The sequence below is a fragment of the Canis lupus genome, chromosome 17 (genome assembly GCF_048164855.1).
Source record: "Canis lupus baileyi chromosome 17, mCanLup2.hap1, whole genome shotgun sequence".
Taxonomy (NCBI): Eukaryota; Metazoa; Chordata; class Mammalia; order Carnivora; family Canidae; genus Canis; species Canis lupus.
In genome coordinates, this window is record NC_132854.1 from 40,603,360 (window position 1) to 40,629,298 (window position 25,939).

General features: G+C 33.8%; 1 long non-coding RNA gene and 1 other non-coding gene across 3 annotated transcripts in view; one reads left to right on the forward strand and one right to left on the reverse strand.

Annotated features, from left to right (window-relative positions):
- Positions 1-25,939, reverse strand: part of LOC140608397 (uncharacterized) — a 140,546-nt gene that overhangs the window by 113,448 nt on the left and 1,159 nt on the right. Inside the window, exons 2-3 of one of the 2 annotated variants that reach the window (XR_012010415.1) lie at positions 25,288-25,416; positions 24,954-25,173 (exon numbers count right to left, since the gene is read on the reverse strand). This is a non-coding gene — a long non-coding RNA (uncharacterized lncRNA). Of the gene's footprint in view, positions 1-24,953; positions 25,417-25,939 lie in introns of both variants that reach the window. The other variant, XR_012010414.1, reaches the window with a different exon arrangement.
- LOC140608500 (U6 spliceosomal RNA) lies at positions 21,682-21,784 on the forward strand. Its single transcript, XR_012010521.1, has one exon. It is a non-coding gene; the product is annotated as a U6 spliceosomal RNA (small nuclear RNA).

The window sequence follows — 25,939 nt, forward strand, 5'->3', positions numbered from 1 at the left end:
AGTTATGAAAGAAAACTGAGGAAAAAAAAACATGTAATCTGATGGAGATTAAGGAAAGAGAATATTTCAAAAGAAATGTTCATTCAGTTGTGTTGAATGTTGTTAAGATGTCAAACTAATTGGCTAAATATGCAAAGAAATAATTTCAATATTAAGATTACTGATTACTTTGTTTATATTCTAGACAAAGACTTATACGATTTGCCTCCATGTATCATGCCTCGAATTAAAACTAAGGGGGATTTGAAATATTAATGAGTAACATTGCATCAATAGATTTTTAGATAAAACCCTTAGAGAAGAATAAAATCGCATATGTGTTTTCTTATGAAATGAAATTGATCTATAGCATTAATTAAATTTAGGAATTGTTTATATTTAATCAGTCTTTACATAGTGTTACAACATTTTATGAACTTAGAAAAAGAAAATACTACTTGGGATTGTTATCAATTCTATCAAATATGGCATTAAAAACTCTATTAACTTAAGTGATAATATTTAGAGATAGCAAGTACAAGAGTTAATACATACACTAAATGGTTTATATCAGGTAAGCTGAAATTCTTCAATGTGTAAGAATTAGTTATATTTATTAAGAATAAAATCTTCATGACATTCAGAACAAAGAGAAATATTCTTTTCTCCATTACATTCCATGTTCACTTCAAATGCATTGATGCTTAATAGCAATTACTTGAATCAAAGCAAAATTAATCCTTGTTTTATCTGTATTTAAAAAACACCTTGGCAGTTTTCACAGAATTCAAAGATAGACATACATGGGATTCTATTTCCTACCCACTCCATTATTGCAGGATTCCCTAGAAAAGCTCCAGTCTTACAAAAGCAGCTGCTTGTATTTAGTGATAATCCTCTGTACTATCAGCTTTGTCTTTGGGGATAGGAAATTGATTACCTGACCTTAACATAGTGAAGACTTTGCATGTGTCTTGCCTTCTGCCTCAGACAGTAAATTAGTTATATAAACAGTGTAAAATAATTAAGAATACATTGATGCTTTAGTTTGATTAGGAAAACTTTGAGAAAATGAAAAATGAGCTTTTGTTTTTATTTTCCAAAATATATTTTATTTTATTTATTTCTATTTATTATTTTCATTTTCTACAATAAATTATAAACTATAATGCTACTGCCTTAAATAATGCATTTTATGGTGATTTTTTTATGTTTTTTTTAAGTACATCCATAAACTTTTTAGCAGAGATTGCTGATGGGTAAAGGAGTAACACTGAATAGAATTACCTATCAGGATGCCTATGTTTCTATCCAAAGGGAGAAGTGCATTTCAGTTTGGGTACTCACAAAGTATGACAATATCCACTCATAAACTGAACAAAACAGATCAGTTACAAACAACAAAGAATTGAACATCTCTTAAACATACTTGGCTAGTTAGTACTGAGGAATTAAAAATTAGTGTAAATACCACTTTGAATAACAAATATTTTATGTGTATGTAATTTTGATTTAATTATTTGCAAAATGAAATTTATATTGTCCTCGAATATAGTGAACACTCAGCCATAACTGACAAATTCTTTTATATCTTGTCCTTACACTAATTTCTCAGCTTCTCATGAAGTCTCATGTCCTAGTATAAGATAGACTCTATTCATAAAACTCTCCTGACAGAAAAAATATGTATTTCCTTCTACTAAGTATCTAGTGTGTCCTATCAAACTTGACAACAACTTTAAGATTTTTGAGGATCCCAAAAGAAATGCAAGTGGAAAAATAAAAACGTGGAGGGAGTACTATGATTGTGAATTGTCACAATGATTGTGAAAATAGTATATCTAGTATATTAAATATATTAAATATATACTACATTAAGTACATAATTAAATATATAATTAAATAAATGAAATAAATATCTTCATACTATATATTAAACATATATGTTATATATAATTAAATTATACTATAATAATTATATATAATTTAACATATATGTGTATGTGTATATATATACACACAAACATACATACAGTCTGGTACATACTAGCTTATTTCAAAATTTTCCTTTGAAAATGTGATATTTTTTTCCCTTCCAAGTTTACCTTTTCTTTCAAAATGTAACCTTTCAAACACACTAGACTTTTTGTAAGTCTTCATGTTTTACCCGATGTGGGCCAGAGGCTTCACTTTCTCCTCCATCACTTTCAACAATACAAATCATGTCCCCAGTGCTCCCTAACCCTCTGGGTTAAGTAAAGCTTTATTTTAGGTTCCTATATCTATATCAGCTCTTACCTTCTAATTTGCTTAGATATGCACTTTGAAGGTTATTTGCTCTGTCCAGTATTTCTTATGCCAGTACTACTAGGTTTTAATAGCAGGAGGGTTTTCAGACACGTAGTTTATTATATTTTTGAAGTCAAAGTATCATAGCATTATGATATCTTGCTATTAGATGTGGAAAATTTCCACATGTTTTAAAATTTTTAAATTTTTAAAAAAATTATCTTGTTTCTCTCAGGTTTGTATGTCCTTTACTTATTTTAAGATACATTTTTCTCTAAGTGTTGTGGAAAAGTAGCATTGGAGTTTTTATTGGAATGTTTTTAAAAGTTTGGATATACTGATCTGTTCATAACTTTGAATATTGTCATCCTTTATATGGACAATCTCTCCTCTAAGATTCTTTTTAAAGTGTTATTTGCAATTTCTCCATCAATGTCTCCTAATTTGATTTTTTTCTAAGAAGCTTGTGTTATTGTTGATGGAAAATTTATTGTATTGCATATTTGTTTAGTTAATATCTTTTATTAACCTGTATAAATTCCTTGTCTTCCAGTTTGTTTAAACAATAGGTCAGACATTCACCACAATAATGTCTGTCAAAGCCATGAGCCATAAAATCTCTAGCACCACATTCATTTGAAGGGCTCTCCCCACAAAGGCAACTGATTTTGTCATTCTTGTCCACTTTAAGTATTTCAGAACAGCCAGCTTAACCTTCTTCTTAGCCTCATTTTTCTTGGGATTGGAGTAAGACTTATTCTTCCTTTTCTTAGCACCACCAGGAAGTCTCAACACAAGAAAAAAGAGTGGACTCCTATGGAATGTTGCAGTCAAATACATCCATCTTCCAGTTGCTTGCAAAAATCAGTGTCTGCTAATCAAGAGAAATTCCTTCCTTGTCCTGGATCTTGGTCTTTACATTTTCTATTGTATTTGGGGGTTCAACCTTAAGAATGATGGTCTTCCCCATAAGATTTTTTCATGAAAATCTGCATCTTGGCAGAGGTTCCACCACAGATGATGGATCAAAAAGGGATTCTATTATATTTTTTATTTAGTAATTGCAATTCTATAAATTTAGGCAGTTATATTTTCTGCAAATGACGTTTTCATTTCTGTCTTGCCAATAATCATGATCCTAATTTCCCTTTTCTTGTCTTATGGAATTAGCTGATTTCTACTGTATTGTGAAATGACTAAGGTATATCAGTTTTTGTTCCCACTAAGCTGAATGGAAATGTTTTTAAAGTTTGATCACTCTGGATGACCTTAGCTCTACATTTTTAAGATCCCCTTTACTAAGCTAAAGGAGTTCCCTTCTATTCTTCATTTTTAACTGTGTATGTCTTTTGGGGTGTCTGAGTGGCTCAGTCAGTTAAACATTGGACTCTTGGTTTCAGCTCAGGTCATGATCTCACAGTCCTAAGATCAAACCCCTGGTGGGTCTCTATGTTCAGTGCAGAGTCTGCTTCAGATTCTCTCTCCCTCTCCATCCATCCAGCTCCTGTGTTCTATTTCTCTCTCTCCCAAATAAATAAGGTCTTTTTAAAAAATTAAAAATAAAGATATACATATTTAAAAATCATTTTTATACAAGCTTTAGTTATTTTTGCATTGATTTTACCTTTATGTTTTATATTTAACCAATTATGAGGTAGAGTTTATTAATAAATGTTCTCATGTTTACCTATCCTTAGATTCTTCGGAAAAAGACTGCTGAATGTGATATGGGTAGATTATTTGAAAACTAATAAATAATAATTCTCTCACCTAAAAAAATGGAAAAAATAATTTTGGTTGATCAATTAAGAATGCAGATCAAAGGAAATCAAATTATTATTTATATTACCAAAGAAGACTGTATTAGGATACTTGGCTTATTTTTCTTACTCATGTAGACTTGCTAATTCTCCTGTTCAAAATTAGACAGATTTCCTCTTGGGGTCATATACACTGTTAGAAAATTTCAGGTCTTTCCATTAAGATTCTGTCATGGTAGGTAATCTTTGGATTCCCCCTGTTTTCTTTTTTAAGATTTTATTTATTTATTTATAAGAAACACAGACAGAGAGGCAGAGACACAGGCAGAGGGAGAAGCAAGCTCCCTGTGGGAGGCCCGATACAGGCAGGACTCAATCCCGCAACCCCAGGATCACGCCCTGAGACCAAGGCAGACGCTCAATGGCTGAACCACCCAGGTGTGATTTTCATTTGATTTCTGATTTGACTTTCTATGTCCATTATTGTCACACTTATTTATGTAGCTACATATTTCAATAAATAAATATATCTTTATGAGAATGGAAGTCACTGATTTATTTGTAATTTACACTTGCTTTATCTAGAAGGTTTTATTATGGGAACCTTAAGTGGGAACAAAAACTGATAGTACTTCATTGAATTCAGTTCTGTTTCAAAAGTATTTTGATTTCTATTGTAGACTATGTATTTTTTTTTATTTTTCTGTTCAAAAAAAGGCTATTTCTTTTTTTACTCTTTGTGTGTAGATCATATTAGTTTGTTCTGGTAGTTTAAAAAATTTAATTGTTATTGAGAAGATTATTTATTATTATATGTGCTGTTATAGAGTTTATTCACTCAATGAATAAATATTTATACATCACCCAGTATGTATCAGATACTTTTCTAAGAACTAAGACTGCATCAGTGAATCAAACAGATAAAAATCCCTAATTTAATGGATTGCATATTCCAGGAAGAAATTTGGGAGGGGAAAGCAAGATAAAGAAGCAAAATACGTTGTATGATAAAATCTAAGAGAAAAAAATAAGTAAGATAGGGAAAAAGAATAGGAATTTCAAGAAATGTAATGGGTCCAAATATTTATCCTGCTTGCAAACCAATGCATTAGCTTGCCACAATATTATGGATGTTGATTAAAGAGATGACGCCTGAGTCAAAGGTAAATGACATTATTACTGATGGCATAGCAAAAAACCATGAACATTAGCATATTTGCCTCAGTTCTGCTTGAACCTGAGTCCTGCAGGGGCAACAGTGATCAGCCAAGAAAGATAGTTGTACCCACAGGTTGTTACATTACAGAAGATGAACTCAGAGCATAAAGATTCTGAATCCTCTATAATGGCGAGTAAGAATATGTGTTATTTGTTCTGAAATAGACACTATATTTTCCAAGATTGTTCATCATACAAATATAACAGAAAGATAGTAAAACAAAACAAGCAAAACAGAAGTTTGTGTCTTTGTTCACAAGACATGCAGAAATGTAAGAGGCCCAAGTGTCTCCCCATAATAATCACCTATTGCTTTTACAACTCTTGGCTTCAGTTGAATTTTCTCATGTGTAAACTGCTATTGGGCATTCTGAATAATATGATCAACAGTGGTTGAGATCAAATCTGTTCTATATATCTCACAGAGAACTTAATTAATTAAGGCTATCTTCCACAGGACTCCAAGCACCAGAATTTCTCAAAGAAAAGTTCACCAGGAACCGTGTTTAGGCTCATTTCAGAGAAATCATCCTAGTCATGTAAGGGCCACATGACCTACTAGTAATGTTTAAATATTTGCAAATGTTTCATAATCACTTGTAAGTGTATGTCACAATCTTAGGAAGGAAATAAACTAATTCCTAGGATTGACTCCAGAGAAGAAGCAGTTCCAGAGGCCCAGAAAAAGAAAGTGTTGGTTACAACTGTTGGGGCCTTGAAAGCTGTACTTACATCTGCTAAGAGGCACAAGTCAAGAGTACGTCCAACACAACCTCACAAATGGTAGATTCTAGGGTTTCCAGCTCAATTGAATAATTGAGTTTAGTTCTTATTTTTGGAGGGATAGTTATTCTAAGCTGCCTAACTCACCCAAACCACCAACCAAATGGCATTCATTTTCCCATGAAAAGACAGAGAAACAGCCAAGAGGATGAGAGTGAGAAAAACATCCTGAGGCATTGACAGGTATTTTGTGGAGGACATACAGGATCCACGGCCATCCTTTTGTTTCTGATAGATGCTTCAAAAGTTAAAGAAAATACCATTCAGATTGTAACAGGCTTTTTTGGACTGCCAGAAAAGTCAAGTATTGTAAATATGCCCGCATAATCCCAAGGAATTATATTTAGTGCTCAGGCCTCTGAATTGTGTCAGGGATTGTTACTTATCTCTGCTGGTAGAGATCTGATAACAATGCAGTCAGGACTGATGCAGCTGAAGCTTTTGACTTGTCAACTAACAGGACATCATCTATAGAGTGAGATGTTAATGACATCAGAGATAGAGGCACTCATGCTAAATTCTGACTGGCCCACTGGGGAGAAAATGCCAAAAAGATTTGTTTCACTAACACTTCTCTATGAAACTCTTCATTATCAAGATAATATGGGCAGCCTCGGTAGCTCAGCGGTTTAGCGCCAGGGTGTGATCCTGGAGACCGGGGATCGAGTCCCATGTCAGGCTCCTTGCATGGAGCCTGCTTCCCCCCGCCCCCCCGTCATGAATAAATAAATAAAAGTCTTAAAAAATAATAATACTCTCCAGTACTCATGGTAGAATGAAGTTCAAACATGTAACCCATTAATTTCTATTATGCACTCAGATGTAGAAGCAACAATAGTATATCCTAAAGGATCTCCCATACCAGTTCATCTTAGTCACCCTTCCCCACTGTGAAATTTACCCAAACTTCAGCCACTGAATCTGGGCACCCATGGTACAAGGCAGGATTGTAACTTTGTTGCCTGCATCTAAAACAGACATGAAAGTTTTATTTCTTCTCCTCTCCAAATTTACTCAGAGTACATGGAGAAATATGTATGGTTTTCAGTTCTGATTGTGGGCAATGTATCTTTGGTTTACCTCTAATCATCTTAAAGCAGGTTAGATATACATCAGGGTCGAGAGAGAGGAAGAGGTCAGGGTTGCAGAGAAGAGTAGTTCCTTACTATTCTCTCTTTATCAAGGTTTTTGAGTTACAGTAGCATCCCAATAAACAAAACAACACTCTAATAACAAAGCCTAACAAAGAAAATTTATTTGTAGGTCCAGCATCAGTATCATAAAACATGGGAAAATGATGGATTTGAAACAAATAGAAACTGACATGGTCCACTCTTTTGGCCATTCACCTTCCACATATATATTCTTGAAACCTAGATGTAGCCATTTCTCTTTCAAGTATAGATTATTTCACTTTCTTCTCAAAATATGGAGACAAAAAAGTCTCAGTAGTAATTGTATTCATCTCCAGTTACATTATTCAATTTCTGTCAAAGTATTATTTTTTAAAGATTTATTTATTTATTCATGGGAAACACAGACTGAGTGAGAGAGGCAGAGGTGTAGGTAGAGGGAGAAGTAGGCTCCTTGCAGGGAGCCTGATGTGGGACTCGATCCCAGGTTCTGGGATCACGACCTGAGCCGAAAGCAGGCACCCAACCACTGAGCCACCCAGGCATCCCTGTCAAAGTATTATTGAACATGGATAACCAAATGTTCATTAGTACTTCATCAGAAATTTAGGAGAAATTGACAAGATTTAATTGTGGAAGCTAACAAAAATTATATGTAAAGTAAAAATGGAAAAAAGCAGAAGGAATAAAATTTTGTATATGCACGCACATACATATACACATTACAAGCAAGGAGAAAATATACAAAGCCCCTAAGGTCATCATCATTTTGAGGCCATAGTCTATAGCTATTACTTCTTTCTTCTACCACGCATTCCATATTTCCCTTGACATTGGTAAAATCTTCAAATGGTCTGAGTTCTTTACTTTGTAAAGTTACATAAATCTTCATTTTTGAATGGTCTGGCTTTAGAATTTCTGCCTTACTTTGGATTCTGTAGCTTCCTGCTGATTTTTCCTATGGTAATGGAAGTGCTAGGATGTGCCTCAAAGAATCCTCTGGTCTCCAGACATATTCTTCCCTGTGTTCATCATACAGCAGTAATCCAATTTTTCCTGGATAATCAAAATTAATTATTCTGACCAGTAGAGACATCCTTTTTTAGACATGTTTATTTAGTGGTGTAAGGACCTCAAAATGACTAGGTACTGATCTCATCTTCCAGTTCAATGGTATCATCCTTGTATTCATTAGTGGAAACATTGCCCAAGTGAGAACTAAGATTTCCAAACTATCAGAGGTAAAAGTCATTGGTATGGGAAGCAAAACCTTTCTGAATGGGTTATTAGGAATAATGGAAGATCTTCATATATTTCTATTCCTTAATTCTCAGACCCACACATTCAGACTGTGAGGAAGACTGCACCATATTGCAGTCCTTCGTTGAAAGCATATCCTTATTTGTGAGTCAAAGCCCCATCGATTCAGTGTTGTGTCCTGAGAGGTGTCATAACTGAGTCTGAATTAAGACATTCACTCAGATAGTTCTAATTAATGCGATTTGTATTAAGATCAATTAATTTAATGGATGTAACCTCATTGCTTTTCTTCCTTTTCTATAAAAGTAATTTCTTAACCAGAAACTATGTTCTGTATAGTATCATAATGATAGATAAGCACTTTGGATGTGCATGGATGGCAGTGCCAGCAGAACCATTACAGGCAAAGAAGGCAAAACCAAATCTAGAATATGCATCTATTCTAGTGAAGATAAATCTCTGTCTCTTAATAATGGAAGAGATCCAATGTAATCAGCCACTAGGTTGCTGGCTAGTTTTCTGGGTAATAGTTCCATATAATGGGCTCAATGTTGGACTCTGCTCTTGGTAGATCTGTAGCTGAACAGTAGTGGTAAGAGGTAAGTCTATGTTGTGAAAACCATTACTAGACTCCTTTCTACCAACATGGCCACTTTGTTTATGAGCCAATTCAACAAGCACTTAAGATATTTGGGGAAAAAGTATGACTCACATCCCAGAGCATATTATTTGTCTTTATGATTACTAAAATTCTCTGATTCAGTGGATGCTCTTTGGTGGGCATTCAAATATCTTTAAAGTCTGTGACTATTCTAAGAGATTCACCCACATATCTCTTCTCACATTCAAATGTGGCAGAGGTTGCCTTCAATCCAAAAAAGCTTACCATGTATTATGCTGCAAGGTACAGCAACTTTTCTTCACCTTAGAGGGAATGTCTTGGCATGTTTCAGACCACTGAACCCCCAAAAGGGTTCTTTTAGGTAACAAGGCTTCATTTAGGTAGCAAGCCCCTAAGATTTTGTTGTGTTTATCTCCTACCCTCTATTTCAAGGGCTGGGAACCTTTTTCTGTAAAGGACATATTAATAAATATTTTAAAATATGTGGTAGATATGACATCTGTCACAACTACTCCATTGTTTTAGTATAAAAATAACCAAAGACATTATGTAAACAAATGATTATAGTTTTGTTCCAATAAAACTTTATTTATAAAAGATTGAGTTTGTCAATCTCTCCTATAGTTGGAATATGTCATACTAAGATATTCAAGTACTTCCTACTCTCATTAGATCCAATCAAAATTATGCAATCAGTAATGAGCAGTGGAATGTGAAAAAAAATAAAATGATTTACAGACAACAATATGGCAGAGAACAGAATTGACATTTCCCTGAGACTGTTGTGAAGCAGCCCTGTTGGCCCTATTAGGTAAGGGAAAATTGCATCTCATAATTTTTACATACTGATATGGAGAGGCCAGTATTAGCCAAACCAATAGCTGCATACCAAGTGCCAGGAGTGATGAATTGCCCAATAAAGATACTACATCAAAACAGCAGTTGCAACAAGAGTTAAAACCAGATTAAGTCTGAAATAATTCAGTTTTACTCATTCTCTGACTTACGTGTGGACCAAACAGATGACATACATTGAGTTTAGTAAATATTACAACCAATGATTTTTAAAATACATTTATCATGACATTAACACTTGCAGTTTCACCAAGGACACAGCAGTGCTTCTGTTTATCTGGTAGGGAGGGGCAGGAGGAAGAGTCTCATGGTAATAGAATGTGACTGTGAGAGGCTTGAGAAGAATGAACATGCTGTTGCAAGGCATCTCCCCAGGGTGGGGGGGGTGGGGGGAGGTGGGGACACATGTTGCAGGTTTTCAAGTATAGAAAGGTAACTTGCAGAGAAGAAATGAGAGGGCATGATGATACTGCCACTAGCAAGGAAGGCTGTGTAACTAGGGTCCAAAATCATCAGTTTCATCTGAGTCCAAAGTTTCCATTCCAAGTTTCAGGGCCCCTTATTTTTCCTAACCTACACCCTACTTTGTCACATGGGAAACTTGTTGAGGCTGTGAATCCAGCTGATGTTGTATTTCTGCTGCACACAATTAAATAGTGGATTTCTTTTTAGCAATATTGGTTATGATGATACAAGAAATAACATCATTTTATGGCTATCACAGAAGTTCTTTAGTTTTCAGACTGGATTTAAACTGAGAGATAAGACTTGAGCTGGTCATTTTCTTTCTGTAAGCAGTGAATTCAAAGGGATGGATGTAACACCACAGTCAGACAGTGATCTATAATAACCTCCATAACAGTCAAGTGGAGCAGCCTCTTGAGCTCTCAAGGTATCTGCTTCAGTTAGAATTTTATCATGATTGACCACATGTGATGACTTGACAAATGAGAAGCCATTGCATGCTATGCATTACCAGCTTCCCAGTAATAATTTACAAGGAGCACAACACTATATTAAAACCCAATTCAACCCATCATAGAGAGGCTGTCTGCCAGAATCATTCCCAGTGTCAACTCTATCAGTCAGATCCAATCACGGGTTGGAGAAAGCTCTTACTTTGAGAAAGGAATTTTTAATATAAAGAGTGTTCAATTAGACAAAGGTGGATGACTACATAAAGAGGTAAGGCAATACTCAAAGAGATTTAAAATTAGTGAATACAAACAAAAAGCTACTATCTGTAGAGTAAGGGAGAGTGGTGAGAAAAGAAACCCACCCAAAGACCGACTTAAATTTCTTTGAAGAGGATTAGAACAACTCAGAAGCCAATAGCCCTACTGATGTCTCAAAGCAAGTTGCCTGAGAGTGCAAGCTGGAGCTATGCTGTTGGAGTCACCCCCAGTTGTCGCAAGGTGTAGGATGGACATACCAGGTCTCAAGATGTGGTCACTAGATTGGGAGAGTTGATGGAGAGTACGGCCATGGCTGCCATGAATGGGGCTACTCGCTAAGGAAAGAGTTAATGCAGATAATAAGAAGCAGTTGTTAGGTAGGGAAGTCATTGTCTCAGTGGTGGTAGGAGCTTGCTCAAAGAAAGGGCCCACCGACTGAGAGACTGTGGCCTGAGGTTGTAGGCAGAAATGTTTTTTACATGGGGCCCTAGGGGTAGGTAGAAAAATGTCCCTTGAACTTGAATAAAATCTACCCATAAAAGCACCTTTGTGTCGGGAAAGTCTGTGAGGCCAACTAATATTGTTGGGGAAATCTAACTGAAAACAAAATCTCCTGCCACCCAAGAAAAGTAGAAGGGAAAAAGCAGAAGGGAAATAAAACCAGTTTTATTATTGAAAGAATATTAAGCCATAATGTGATGTGCATCACAGCATTTCCTAAAGAGATTGCAACAACACTAGAAAATCTTACCCTTGTATATAGCCCATTGATACATTATATTGTAAATATTTTTTTTTTCAGAAAAAAATCCTTGATTAAGAGGACTCGACCCCACTATTTGTTAACTATAGCTTATTCTAAATCAGTTGTAATTGGAGTAGCCACTTGTTTTGCTAAATGCTTTTAAAAGAAAAAAAGTAATTTCTTGTATCTTTATGACAGGAGAAAGGTAAGGTTGCAACTTAGAACCAGGAAACTGGGAGATATGGCTGACATCTTGGATTTCCAAAGGTGGCTCCCGGACGTTGACCTGATGGTTCCCAGTTTCCTGGGATACTCTCACCCTTTGAATACAATTTAAAGGGGCAAAGAAAAAATGTACAAGTCTTCAAAAATAAACATATTATAAAAGAGAAAGAGGATGGGAGTCTCTTTCCTTATTTTTAGCAAGGATAATTAAGCCTCATTTTTAATCTGAATTTATTCTTACAAGATGAGCATCAGTGGACCTCAGCAACCATACTTAACACAAGGAAAACTGGAAGCAGGACCAGAACTGGGAAAAGAAATGGCCTCCTACCTCTGTCTCCTTAGAGTGTCACTCTAGTGCTTTCTCTTGACAAAGCTGAACATTTTGGAGAGCTGTAGAGAAGAGATTTTTAGGAAGAGGATATTGCTCTAGACAAAGAAGTATTGATTAGGAGCTGAGAGACAATAAATTGATAACCTTGCCACATCTTACGCACACTTTGATTACTCTATTTTTATTTCTAAAATGACTAATCCCAGATATTATGTCATAAAAGCATATAGAAATATAAATTATTACTCTTTACAATGATAAAGTCCCCATGTGGGACCCCACTGTTGTGTGGTACCATCATTTATTCAATCCATTGATGGACAGTAAGTTGTATCCACAACGCACTATTTAAAATAGCAGACAATATTGCATTAAGATATACTTGCATATGTATATATTTGGATTTTTGCCAGTGTATTTTAGAATAGATTTCTCAAAATGAGATCTCAGTGTAAAAGGGGAAATGCATATGTAATTTGCCAAATCCCTTCCATAAGGTTGTACCATTTTGCTTTCCCAACAAAAATGTATGAGTTCTTGTTTTTCTGTAGCCTTGGCAACAAAGTATTTTTGCAAACTTTTGAATGTTTGCCAATCATATAGATAAGATATGGTGTATAAGCAAAGCTTTAATTTGCATTTGTATTTAGCTATATCATTTAATTCTCTCTTTTAGAGAGTTTATTCTTTTTACTCTTAATAAGTAAAAAAAATGAACTTAGAATTTGATTTTGGAATGCTGCCCTAAGCAGGCTTCTTTTATTCTCCTAGACATATGTATCTTTATTTTAATATTGATTTAAGCACAACAAATCATTTATTAATTAGTAAGATATATTTCAGAAACATGCATTGTTTCTGGAAACATGGTTATTAGATAAAGAATTAATATAGAAACAATCTATTAATAGATTTAAAGGGATTGGCAAAGTAAGCTGAGAACACTATAAAAATAGATAAATACTGAAAAAGCTACATGAGACATGTAGAAAAACAAAAACTAATATCTGTGAATCTTGGGGGAAAAAATGTTAAGTTCAAATGAGAAGTCAGAGGAGATACAATAACATTGCTGATTAGATCTGTCTTAAGGTAAGATGCATTACTGGACCCACAAAAAGTAAGAGAGGACAGGATACAAATCCTTCTTCAAAATAACTTGTTACAATAAGTTTCAAAAGTTATATTTAGATATAGAAATACAAATTAAGAACTATTTTCATAAGGAAAAAACGAACACAACAAAACAAAACTCCATTTTAAGCTTTTAAATCTTAATGCCACCCAATCACAACCAAACTTTTAGGACTAGATTTTTTTTTTTTTCATGATTAATTTAGATCTGTTTCTTCTTTACTTCCCCACAAAAGATTACTGTTTTTAAAACTTACTTTTATTAGAGAATTTATACTCTATTTGATTTTTAGAAATAACTGTTTTGACTGCAAATATTCACTATATCATTATAATGGCAAACTCATGGAAATCAAATCTAATTTATCTGAGCTTATATTTGTTCACGTAACTACCATACTGATATGGACAATAGCCGGTCCCACTTTTACTGATATGGACAATAGTCGGTCCCACTTTTGTTGGAAGAAAATGTATAGAATGTATAGGAGTGAAGTAGTATGCATTAAGGCAAATGATGGATAAGAGAAGTATTTACAAATTCAACACCAAAAAAAAAAAAAAAAAAAAAACCAAACAAATAAAAGACAATTTAGTAAGAATTAATAAGAGCTGATATACTTCAGCTGGTGGTTCCTTATCACTTTTTTATATGTGCCTGACTCTCAAACAATATCTCTGAAAGTATTGTAACTCTTACAAATTCATTCACCTCTGTCTCAGCAGAATAATTTCATTAATACATAAAGTTAGAAAATAGTGCCCCTTGTTTTTATAAATAAATGAATTTTAAATACTTATGTGCCTTGGGTTATCTTCTCAAACAAAATTTTAATTTTCATTTGACTTAAACATAATTTTTTGCAATGAGTTTCAGAAACATCAACTTCATATATACAGAAAAAGAAAATGTAACCTGATTTCTTCATGTGAAAAAGGTTGTTTTTTTATTTAAAACAAACAATATGAATTGTCAGTATAATTTGATGGCTTCTTAGAAAAGTAGATGTAATCTCAGACTTAAGTTATATAAGAATAGGATATAGATCTAGTGAAAAGATAGCCTCATTTATAGTTTGATGGTTAGAATTTATCTAGAGATGATATAGAAAAGCCCGCATGCAGTCTCATTATAATTCCACAGGCAAAAAGTTCACTAACAATGTTAATTTGAGATGGTGAAGAGATGAAAATACTGCTTGTGACCTTCAAGTACTCACTCTAAATCAGATATCAGTAAATATAGACAGGTCTCAGAGATTATACCAGATGTAAAAAGTTATAACAATTTATAAATAGTGATGAAATGAATAAGGATTTGCACCTAAAACTTGACAAATGGGAGATTTATTATTATCTCAAATGATATTAGAAAAAATGATATCTGCTCAATATAACCTTTTTCAAATATTTAAAACAATATTAAAATTAAGATTGACAATCTTTGTGGTAGACTGTGGTTAAATGAGAGTGGATTGGCCATCCTATCTGTTCATTCTCACTGTTAGCCACCAAAGGGATGGTCATTTGCTTGAGGTGAAAGATATAAGAAGCTATAAGGCACAATTGCTGTTCCCCAGTTTACATCAATCTATTTTTATTGAAATAATTTTAGTACTTTTTTCAGTAAGTTAACCAGATAACTTTCATTGTTTCTTTGTTTTTCATTGTTTCTTTTTAAGAATACTCCTTCTCCAACACACATACACAAATGCATACACATGCACACACACATGCACACACATGGACACAGGCATAGAGCAATGAGTTTGAAATTGTTAACTTTTTGACAGTTAGCATGTATTTCACCTGAATAGCATAAGTTTAGATCGGATTTCCGTTGTAGAGTTTGTCTGATTTGTAAGCATTTTTATTTTCCTTGTTTTTACTTTGTTCTTTTTAAGAGTATGTCAAATTTCATATATACAGATTTTATCCATGTTCAAACTCTACTGGCATGGCTAAGACATACTAAATTCTTTTATCACTTTACAAATTCTGTTGTGTGTTTGTTTTTCTATTTGTAGTTTATCTGGGGAGATACAGATAACATTTATGATCTTTACTTGCTCATACGAGAATTGCCGCTGTTAAAATACCCTGAAAACAGCATTTCAAATTAAGCCAAAAATGATTTGCCCCATGCTGTTGTCATCTTGCGTGAGACTTAAACAAGAAACAACTGTGAAATAAAAGCTACTAGTAATGCCCAGAAAACTGAAGTGAAACATAAAGAAACTCAACCATGACTGGATAGTACATTTTCTTTCCCCATGCTTCTACTAAATGAAAAGAAGATGATAATGTGTGACATAAAGTTGTGAGAGATCACAAAACAACAGATTTTAATTCTAAATATAGTAAGAATTTATAAAATGGATCATTTCTCTAGTCGTTTGGTCTTCATAATTGAACAATGATGCACTAATGGTGTATTAAATGGTGATCCATTAAGTGTGATATTCTTTAAAATGAAAAGAAATGCTTCCTGAAAAATTGAATTTTTTATAACATGAGAGTCCATATTAGAAGAATTATTTCATATTGGATTATTTCTATTAAAATCACTGTATATTTATTATTGGGCCAAGAACACCAGTTTTTAGAGCAATATTTTTCCAAGTCTTTGACTGCTGTAGGGGCCATTTTCTTGACAAGTTTTGCTCTATTTCCCAGGTTTTAAAACTCCAGACCCTGGGGTCATGTGAATGCAGTACCTGATGGAGTAGAAAGAAACAACATACTTCAAATTGACTACACTTCAACTCAGTGTTCTCTTAAGTTACATGAAGCACGATGAAAATCGTTAATGTATGTGAGATCATTAGTTCCATTCCCAACATTATCCTTTTTAAAAGAATCAAACACGATTCATAATTAAAATGATACCATCAATGAAGATGTCATTTAGAAGGATGATTATTAGCCATTAAAAAGTGAAAAGATCTATTTATTGCCACATATGAGCTCCTGTGTGGGCATCTTGGAAATTGCAATAGTATTTGAAGCCATGTTTCAACTCAGAATTCATGTATCAATAACCATGTGCTATAAAAGCAATTCAGAATAGTTCTATAAAAATCAATTTACAGTTAAATTTATATTTAATATTCACTATGTGATTTTCTCTTATGAAGTTCTTATGAAATCTTACTCCAGTTGCAATTTGTTTAATGGAGAGTGAGGCACACATATTTCTGTTTGTACTATTAGCTTATTATTAGGTGAACCATAAATTTTTAAACTTGTGACCCCAATATCTAACATTTTGCTATATGATGGACTAAAAATAAATGAGCATTTTATGGATTTTTTTGTTTTTAAACATTTCTTAGCATGTGAATGATTTAAAAATTAATTTAGGCTTTTTAAAAATAATTAATATAATGTAATATAGGAACTATATTTTAAAAGCTCGTCACGTGTTATTACACTATTCCATCAATTGCATTTTTTGTGCATACATAATATTGAATTTGAGCCTCATAAAAACTTTATTAAGTTAGTACTATATGTTTAGAGAGGAGACACACCAAAGAAAACTTGCCTGAGATCCAAATGTTGGTAAATGACAAAGTCAGAATTCTAAAGCAGACTTGTCTGGTTCCAAATGCTTTATTCCTTGCACTATGAGAGAGTATTTATTATTTAAAGCTGGCTCTGGAATCTTTTATAACATTTAGTCGATTTAGTCTAAATCAGCAGGGTAATATGTAAAACACATAACAAGAAGGGTCAGGGATCCCTGGGTGGTTCAGCAGTTTAGCGTCTGCCTTCTGACCAGGGCGTGATCCTGGAGTCCTGGGATGGAGTCCCACATCGGGCTCCCTACATGGGGCCTGCTTCTCCCTCTGCCTGTATCTCTGCCTCTCTCTGTCTCTCATGATTGAATAAATAAAATCTAAAAAAAAAAAAAAAAAAAAAAAAGAGAGAGAGAGAGAGAGAGGAGTATTTAGTCTAGCTGAAGTAGAAGGGGAGAAAGTTTTGGCAAAGTCTCTATACTTAAACCACAATAATCTCATAGTTTTCAGTCTTAAAACTTTCCTTTTATTTATGTGTTTGGTTTTCTTTTTATTCTGATTCTACAAATATAGATTCCTAGAGCTCTGTTTCCAAATATTTTTACAAATTAATTGAAATCAGTAAGTTAATAATTTTAATATATCTATGTGTTAATGTCTGTGCCAACCCATATACTTTTTTCTAAGACAAGTAAAAATGTTATTGTATTTCCGAGGTTGGAAGCATTTTTTTTTTTGTGATGATATCAGCTGATCTACATCTGATATTTATAACAGATATGCACGGTAAAGATCGGTTCAATAAAGAAAGGGTTAGGACGTGAGAAATAAATGAAAGACATTGATAATCAATCATGGAGTTCTTTCCTACTTAGCATGGACAAGACCTCAAAAATCCTCAAGAAGTACTCCAGGCAGCCACTACCAATTGATCAGAGTTGGCATATGAGTTGAAAACCTATTTACCATCTTTGCCCTCAATTCCATTCTTAACACAGTTGCCAAACCTGTCTTTCTAACATTCCATTCCCCTACTAAAATCCATCGTTGACTTGACATTGCCTTTAAGATGAAGTATGAGCTCTTGAATATAGCAGAGAATGCTAACACAGCTTCTGCCTATCTCTTCAGCCTCAATGCTATTCTAGTCCCCAAAATACATGTCAACACAGACATATGTGTATACCTTCTCCCTCTCTCACTCTCTCTCTCTCTCTCTCTCACACACACACACACACACACACACACACACAAATACACTCCCCAGTAGACACACACATACTTTAACGTACATTTATAGACAAACACACAGACACACATCTGTACTTAATTAAAATGATAATAATTTGTAAAACTCCTCCAAATCTTTCAAAAGTTGTATATATTGTCTCTATTTCACTCCGCATTATCCTTCATGCTTTTTTTTAAAGATTTTATTTATTTGACAGAGAGACAGCACAAGCTGTGGAAGCGATGGGCAGAGGGAGAGGGGAAGGAAGAAGCAGACAACAATCAGAGCTTGAAGCCCAATGTGGGGCTCCATCCAGGACCCTGAGGTTATGACCTAAGCCAAACTGACACTTAACCCAATGAGCCACTCAGCATCCCATTTTTCACGCTTTTTGGATTACATATTCCCTACTTAGTCTTTTTTGACAAATCTCTTCTTTGATTAGCTTGACTGAGATTTGTGTCCAAAAAGCCTCTTCTATATTACTTTTTAGAAAACCATTAGCACATACTATGTGCTAATGTCATCATATTGACTAGATTTCATTTATTAATATTGGCTTAATTATCTCTATATATAGATTAAACATATGTGAAAGTAAATATGGGATAATTGATTACTTGTTTTCTGATGCATACGATGTATACACTATGTAGTAAGCATTCAACACATTATTTGTTGTATTAATTGAACACGTATTTTTCAGTATTTTATGATATATATACTAATACATCTTTATCACATTATATGTGTTATTGTTAAAAGTGTTTTGTATGTACTAATTCACTTAACCCTCACCACAGCCTTTGAATTAAAGACTACATTCCAACTATAGAGATGAGAAACTTAATGTCTTTATTCAATTTTCCCCAAAGGAGACTAGGATGAGGATTATTAAGCAAATGATTTATCTAGAAAGTGTTCCCAGGAGAAACCAGAAAGAAATGGAGGAAGCAGGTTGGGAAGGTAAAGAAACCAAGAAAGGTGTAATTTCTGGCTAAGCATGGCCTTATCCCAGAAGAAAGTTCTAGAATATAAATTAGGCCTTATATATTGTCCTGAAGGCAAATGAGCTGAATTTTCACCCTACTGCACCAGTTAGTCCTCAGCTAACAATACCCCAGGTGGGTATAACCTTCCAGGCACATCCTATCTCTCAAACTACAGTTAAAGTTGTTTCTTCATCTTTTACTTTATCTTCATGTTTTCTTTATCTTCTTATCATTATTAGTAATTACAACATTGTTAGTTCAAACCAAGAATTAAATGGCATAGAATGAGATAGTACAAAGCACTGAGCAATGTAGCCCATAATATGTATTCCATTTACAGAAACCAAGTCTAATTATTTCATTTTTCTACCTCAAAGTTTGTGGGTTTGGAGATTCAAGGCTTGAAAAGGCACATGTTAATGATTAGCTTGTTTGAATGATTATAAGGGATCAGAACATACGATTGTTCCTTTTATAGTGCCCATTTCTTTGCCTTTGTAGAAAGAGAAGAACAAAATACACAATGTTAAGAATCCTAAAAATAATGGTATCATGAATGACTTTAATTTGCAGAAAAATAAGAATGTTCCCCTGCTGAAAATGACTCATTTATAATAATCTAAGTTTCAGGAATATATTAGCTGTCTCAGAACCGTTAAGAAATGTTTAATGCAATATTGCTTTTCATGTATTAAATTGTTTTTACTTTGTTTTTCTTTTTTGGTGACTAACTGTGGGAAAAGAAATTAAATATCTTATACTATTCAATGGCTACTACTTCACACAGAATGGACAATACAGAAATGTTTGCTAATGGTATATTGAAAGCAATTTTTGCATTAAACATTTAAGTTTTATACTCATTATCGATGAGACATACAAACAATTAACAAGGCACACACTACACAACAAAGCCAACTCTGTCAAATGGGAATTAGTAAGAAAATTCAATAGATAATAATATTGAGTATGACAGGCTGCAAATTAAGGTGACAAGAGGTAAGGAATGACTTTCTGTAGAGATAACCTAAATCATGACCCAAAGGAATGGAAGGAGTTGATCACCAAAGAGCCAGGAGATGCGTTTTTAGGCATAAGGGAAATCAAATGAAAAGTACCTGAAATAGGAAAGAAGATAGTATGATATAGAGTCAGTCAGAGAACCAATGATGGGGACATAATGAGCTGGGGAGAGAGTGAAGTAACATTAGAGGTGCAGAAGAAGGCCAGACAAGAATTGGCCCTATTGTCCACTTTATTCTAAGTTAATGAGAACTAAGTGGTTACTGATCAAGAGCTTTAGAGAGCATAATGGAAGTTGTGAGAAGGACCATGGAACATGAGAGTATACAATTCAGAATACTGAAATGAAAATAGAAGGCTAATTGACAAAAAGCAAAAAAAAAAAAAAAAAAAGAAAATCTTTTTTAAACCAAGGGAATTTAGTTCTAGAAAGATGGTATCATATACATAAATCACATGGTATCATGGCCACACATTCTATCTTTCACTACTGCAAGCTAGTGGGGGTATGATGTAGTGATATATGCTCTGATTTTTCCTAGAATGTTGAAACAAACACACACTCCCCTTCTCTGATTCACAGAACAATTCTAAATCTCCCTATAGGTATTAGCATGACGAAGAAGCCCTCTTTCATAAATAAGAAGCCTTTCCTTATTTGGGTACCTCTTCCAGTTACACAGTTACCATAGCAAATTTGTGCTAAAATCAAGATCCTTACTCACAATATTTTGACTTTGTCAATCTCTCTAATCCATTTACCTCACCATTGTTCTGTCTTCTCACATCCTGTCTTCACTTCTTTCTATAACTCACTTAAATTTTATAATCCATCATCAATAGTGTTAAATCCTTTCTATTTAACTTATTCCCCTGACACTTAATCACAATCTTTGCTTAATTGTTTAATTTCCTTGACTCTATGATTCTTGGCCTCAAGGATATTGCCTATGTATATGATGGTTATTTACTTAGCACTAAGAAGGCACTAACTGTATTTATACTTATATCTTTCTATTAATGTTATAACTGAGTCTAAAGATTTATTGATATAGCCAACTTGCCCAGTAAAAAATATTAAATCAATAAGAAGCAGAGTATTATAATAAGAGACAATAATTTAAGAACACATTCTGGGACCAAAAAAAAAAAAAAAAAAAAGATATACACATATCTATCTTCTAAGTTCCAGGCACAAAAAAAATAAGAAGAGTGGAAAAACAAATTATAAAATAGTAAATAGGCAAATAATACATACATTACTAATATTCCCATTTAGCACTGTAGCTATAAAACCAAAGTAGCAAATAATTCAATTTCAAATTAGTGATAGTATATTTTTATTATATTCTTTATTAATTCCTTTAGGAATAAAGATTCTGTTGGAACAAAAATTAACATCTTGTTATAACAGCACATACACTAACACTGGAACTAGACAGAGAAGATTTGTAAGGGCCTTGAACAAGGATGACACACAAATCCAAGAAGTGTTTCATATTAAAAAAAATAACATAAGAAATGTCAATTAAACTTTTATATTAATTTAATCAGATTTGGGGGTGCATTTTATTTTGTAGCCAAGGCTACAATGATTTTAAAATATCATTGGTATAATTGATCCATTTTTTATGTGTAACTTCACAGTGAAAAATAGTATTCTAAATTTCGAGACAGAACAATGAAATTCAGTCTCTCAAATGACCAATGAATTTAGGCTGAGGATTTGATTATCTTATTATTTTGGTCTCATAAAGTATATATGTTGATATATTGTATACATATATATATACACATAAAATTAAGTAATATATATTATTACTAAGTAATTTATTTGTGCTTGAATCTTATTCTTTTCTAAAATCCCCTCTGGGACAACTGAAGACCAGCTTTATCAACACTGAACAGATTCTTAGATAATATGTTTAAAACTTGTTGCAGTATTTACAAATAAAAATATTGCTTTAGTATATGTGTCATGGGTAATGAATGAATATACCCACTTTCTATGTTTTAGCAAAAGAAATGCATTACAGTTAAAGAGAACCATAATTTCCGGGAGCCATAACATGCCATTTTCTCTCTCTTTTGTTATTTAAAATAATTTACAGAAGCCAGAGCTGAGGTTTAGTAAGACATTTCATAACCCAATGTATTCATAATTCATTGCTGTGTAACAAATTAGCCCAAAACTTAGCAGCTGCAAGCACAGACCACCTATTATCTTACTGTTTCTGTAGGGCAACAATTTGGAAACAATGTAGTTGAATGAATTTAACTAAGGGTATTTCACAAAACTGCAATCAAGATGTTATCGAGACTGCATTGATTTTAGGCTCATATGGAGGAGGAGCTGCTTCTAAGCACACTCACATGGCTGTTGGCTTAAGACAACAGGTTCTTGCCATGTGGTCAGTACCACGGGAATACAGACACTGTGACAACCTTTCTTTCTCCAAAGCAGAGTAAGAGATAGAGACAACTAAAGTGAGAGCAGGAGAGAAACAAAAAAGGATTCCCAAGATGGAAGGTTCTTTTAAAAACCTGATGCCAGATATGACATCCTATTACTTCTGCCATATTTTGTTTATTAGAAGCAAGTACAAACTTACAGCCCACATTTAGTGAAGGAAATTACATCAGAGCATGAATGAAGAGAGAGAGTTCTTTGGAGGTCATCCTAGAGCCTGCCTACCAGAGTCTTCCATTAGGTCTCCAATGAGTCATGTATTTCTACTATGTAAAATGTACTCTATCTCCTCCAAATTACCTGGAGTCTCATCCTTATAGCATTAATTCAAAGTCCATAAGCACAGCATCTAAATCAAGACTAGGTATAAATAAGGCAATCCAAATGTAGTTGCTTAAGTACAGCCCCTCAAGTCCAACTTCTCCAAATCTATAGATCTGAGAAAGTAAAAGAGATAAGCAACCTGCCTCCATTTCCCCCACCAAAACACCCAACATATATAATACTGGGATAGTCATAAGGTGGTCACTACAGGTATTCTAGTAAAAAAAAAAAGAAAGAAGAAAGAAGAAAGAAAAGAAAGAAAGAAAGAAAGAAAGAAAGAAAGAAAGAAAGAAAGAAAGAAAGAAAGAAGAAAAAAAGAAAGAAAGAAAAAGAAAGAAAGAAAGAAAGAAAGAAAGAAAGAAAGAAAGAAAGAAGAAAGAAAGAAAGAAAGAAAGAAGAAAGAAAGAAAGAAAGAAAGAAGAAAGAAAGAAAGAAAGAAAGAAAGAAAGAAAGAAAGAAAGAAAGAAAGAAAGAAAGAAAAAGAGAGAAAGAAACATTGGGAAGACAAAGGGAGAAACTAGTTCATAGAAATTGTAACATCCAATCAGACAAATATAGGCAGCTCTTAGAGTAGGTTTCAGGCCAGGGAATAATTTTTTATGAATTTCAATTCAGCCCTCAAGGTTCTGGGTAACATCCTCTTAGTCATGTTTCCTTTTTTCTTTTCTTATTTTCATGAAACATAACACACATCTGCAACTGATAGACTAGGCAGTTAACTAGATGTGAGCAGGGAACATGGTTTTTGTGACTGTTAAGAAGTTTCAAACAGCTGGGAGACAATGTGGGGAATATGCATGCACTCTCTCTTATGACTGTGGCCCTACAGTAATCTATAGTTTCATGGTAATACATTTACTTCGAAGTTCTGACCCCCATGGTGGAGGATGGCTGCCATGACCATTCCAAAAAGCACTGTATAGGGCCGAAAACTTCCTTTACCAACCAGTAGGAAGAGTCCCTAAAATGATTGGAGGCAACCTTAGTCAGAGACTATACCCCGACTATAACCCATAACCTATTCAAACATAAAAAGAAAAGATGACCCAGGCCCCCATGTCATCGTCACCTCTAGGCCTGCCCACTCTCCAACCTCCAGAGTGTACTTTTGCTTTACCAGCTATACATGCTTCCTTGCTTGCTTGCTTAAGAGTTTGGTTCTGAATTCTTTCTTGGTTGATCTCAAGAATTGAAGCCAGGGAATGGGATTAGCCAAGGACAGAACTGATAGATCTCTCAGAGTCCTTCTTGCTAGTAGGATTCCAGGGATCCAAAGTTCTCTCTTAATTTTATACAATCTCTGACTCTCAATCCAAGCAGATGATGTTTTTGTCTCTCAAATACCAAATCGGTGTCTTAACCTTATACCAACAAAAAAAGAGGAGCAAACAAAACCTGAAGATAGCAGACCTAATAAAATAATAGGCTCTTCACTTGAAATGTATGTAGTGTGATTGTGAATATTTCAATAAAGCTGTTATGTAAAAATTTTCAATCAGATATAATTTACGTTTTAAAAAACAAAAGTAACTTCAACATGTTAATGATAGAAATTTTCACTTTAATCCTCTTTTCTAATTTAAAAAATAAACCTTTAAAAGTTTTCAGAAATATTAGCCAAGAGCAAGTAAAAGGATGTATCTGTAAGGATAGATAGGTGATGGTGAAAGGTCTCCATGTTGGCTGACATAAAATCATGTCTAGTATTTGTCACCATAATACAATATCCAGATATTTGGACAAAAATGAACCTACTTTCTGCAGCCTAATACTCTTTTTCTTCCCCTGGGCCTCACATTGATTGGTCCACAAAAGTAGTTCATCTGTGAATGAATGTTTGGATTGCAAAGGGGTAATAGTAAGAAAATGATGATACTTACCTTGTATGCTTAATTTTATGTGTTAACTTGACTGGATTAAGGGATGTCCAAATTGGGACTCCTGGGTGGCTCAGCGGTTGAGTGTCTGCTTTTGGCATGAGGTGTGATCTCGAAGTCCAGGATCAAGTCCCGTATTGGGCTACTTGTAGGGAGCCTGCTTCTCCCTCTGCCTATGTCTCTTCCACTCTCTGTGTGTCTTTCATGAGTAAATAAATAAAGTCTTAAAAAAAAAGAGTAGCCAGTAAAACATTACTTCTGGGTGTGTCTGTGAAAACGTTTGTGAAAAAGATAAGCATTTGTACTAGTAGACTGAGTGAAGAAGGTCTTTCTTTACCAATATAAGCATCTCCAGTCCACTGGAGGCTGAAAAAAAAGGCAGAAGGGGAGGAAGAACAAAATCTTTCTTCTGTCTCTTTCCACCTGAGCTAGAATGTCCATCTTCTCTTCCGCCAGAGCTGGAATACTAAAAATTAAATAAAACAGGATAAGAAAAATTGAAATTTTGCTCTAGTTGTATAAAGCAAACATAGATAATAATCACTTGTTTGAAGAGCTTATTTATTTCTAATGACTCTGTAATATATTTAGAGCTATGAATATCTATCAATATGTGTCAGGTTTTAAGTTATAGTTGAATAAAAAAGCATACTTTGCTCATTTTACCAAGTTTGCTAGTCAGTTTGCCAAGATTTTCCATCCACAATTGAAAAACTTAGAGAAAACATTGTTTTCAGTCTTATATTTTTTAACAGAGGGCAAAATGTGAGTTGAACTGCATATTTTTCCATTAACATTAGTTCACTTCTCTGTTAATTCAGAGTTTTCAATAAAATGTCCTACCTTTTAAAATATGCATTGTTTTATTGTATTGTTTTGTTCCAGATAAGCTACTATTCAAAGCATATCCTATTAAGTCTAATTCTTTGTAACTTGGGTTGCCTTTCATATGAAAGAGCTCATTCATCCTCCAAGAAATGACAGTACTT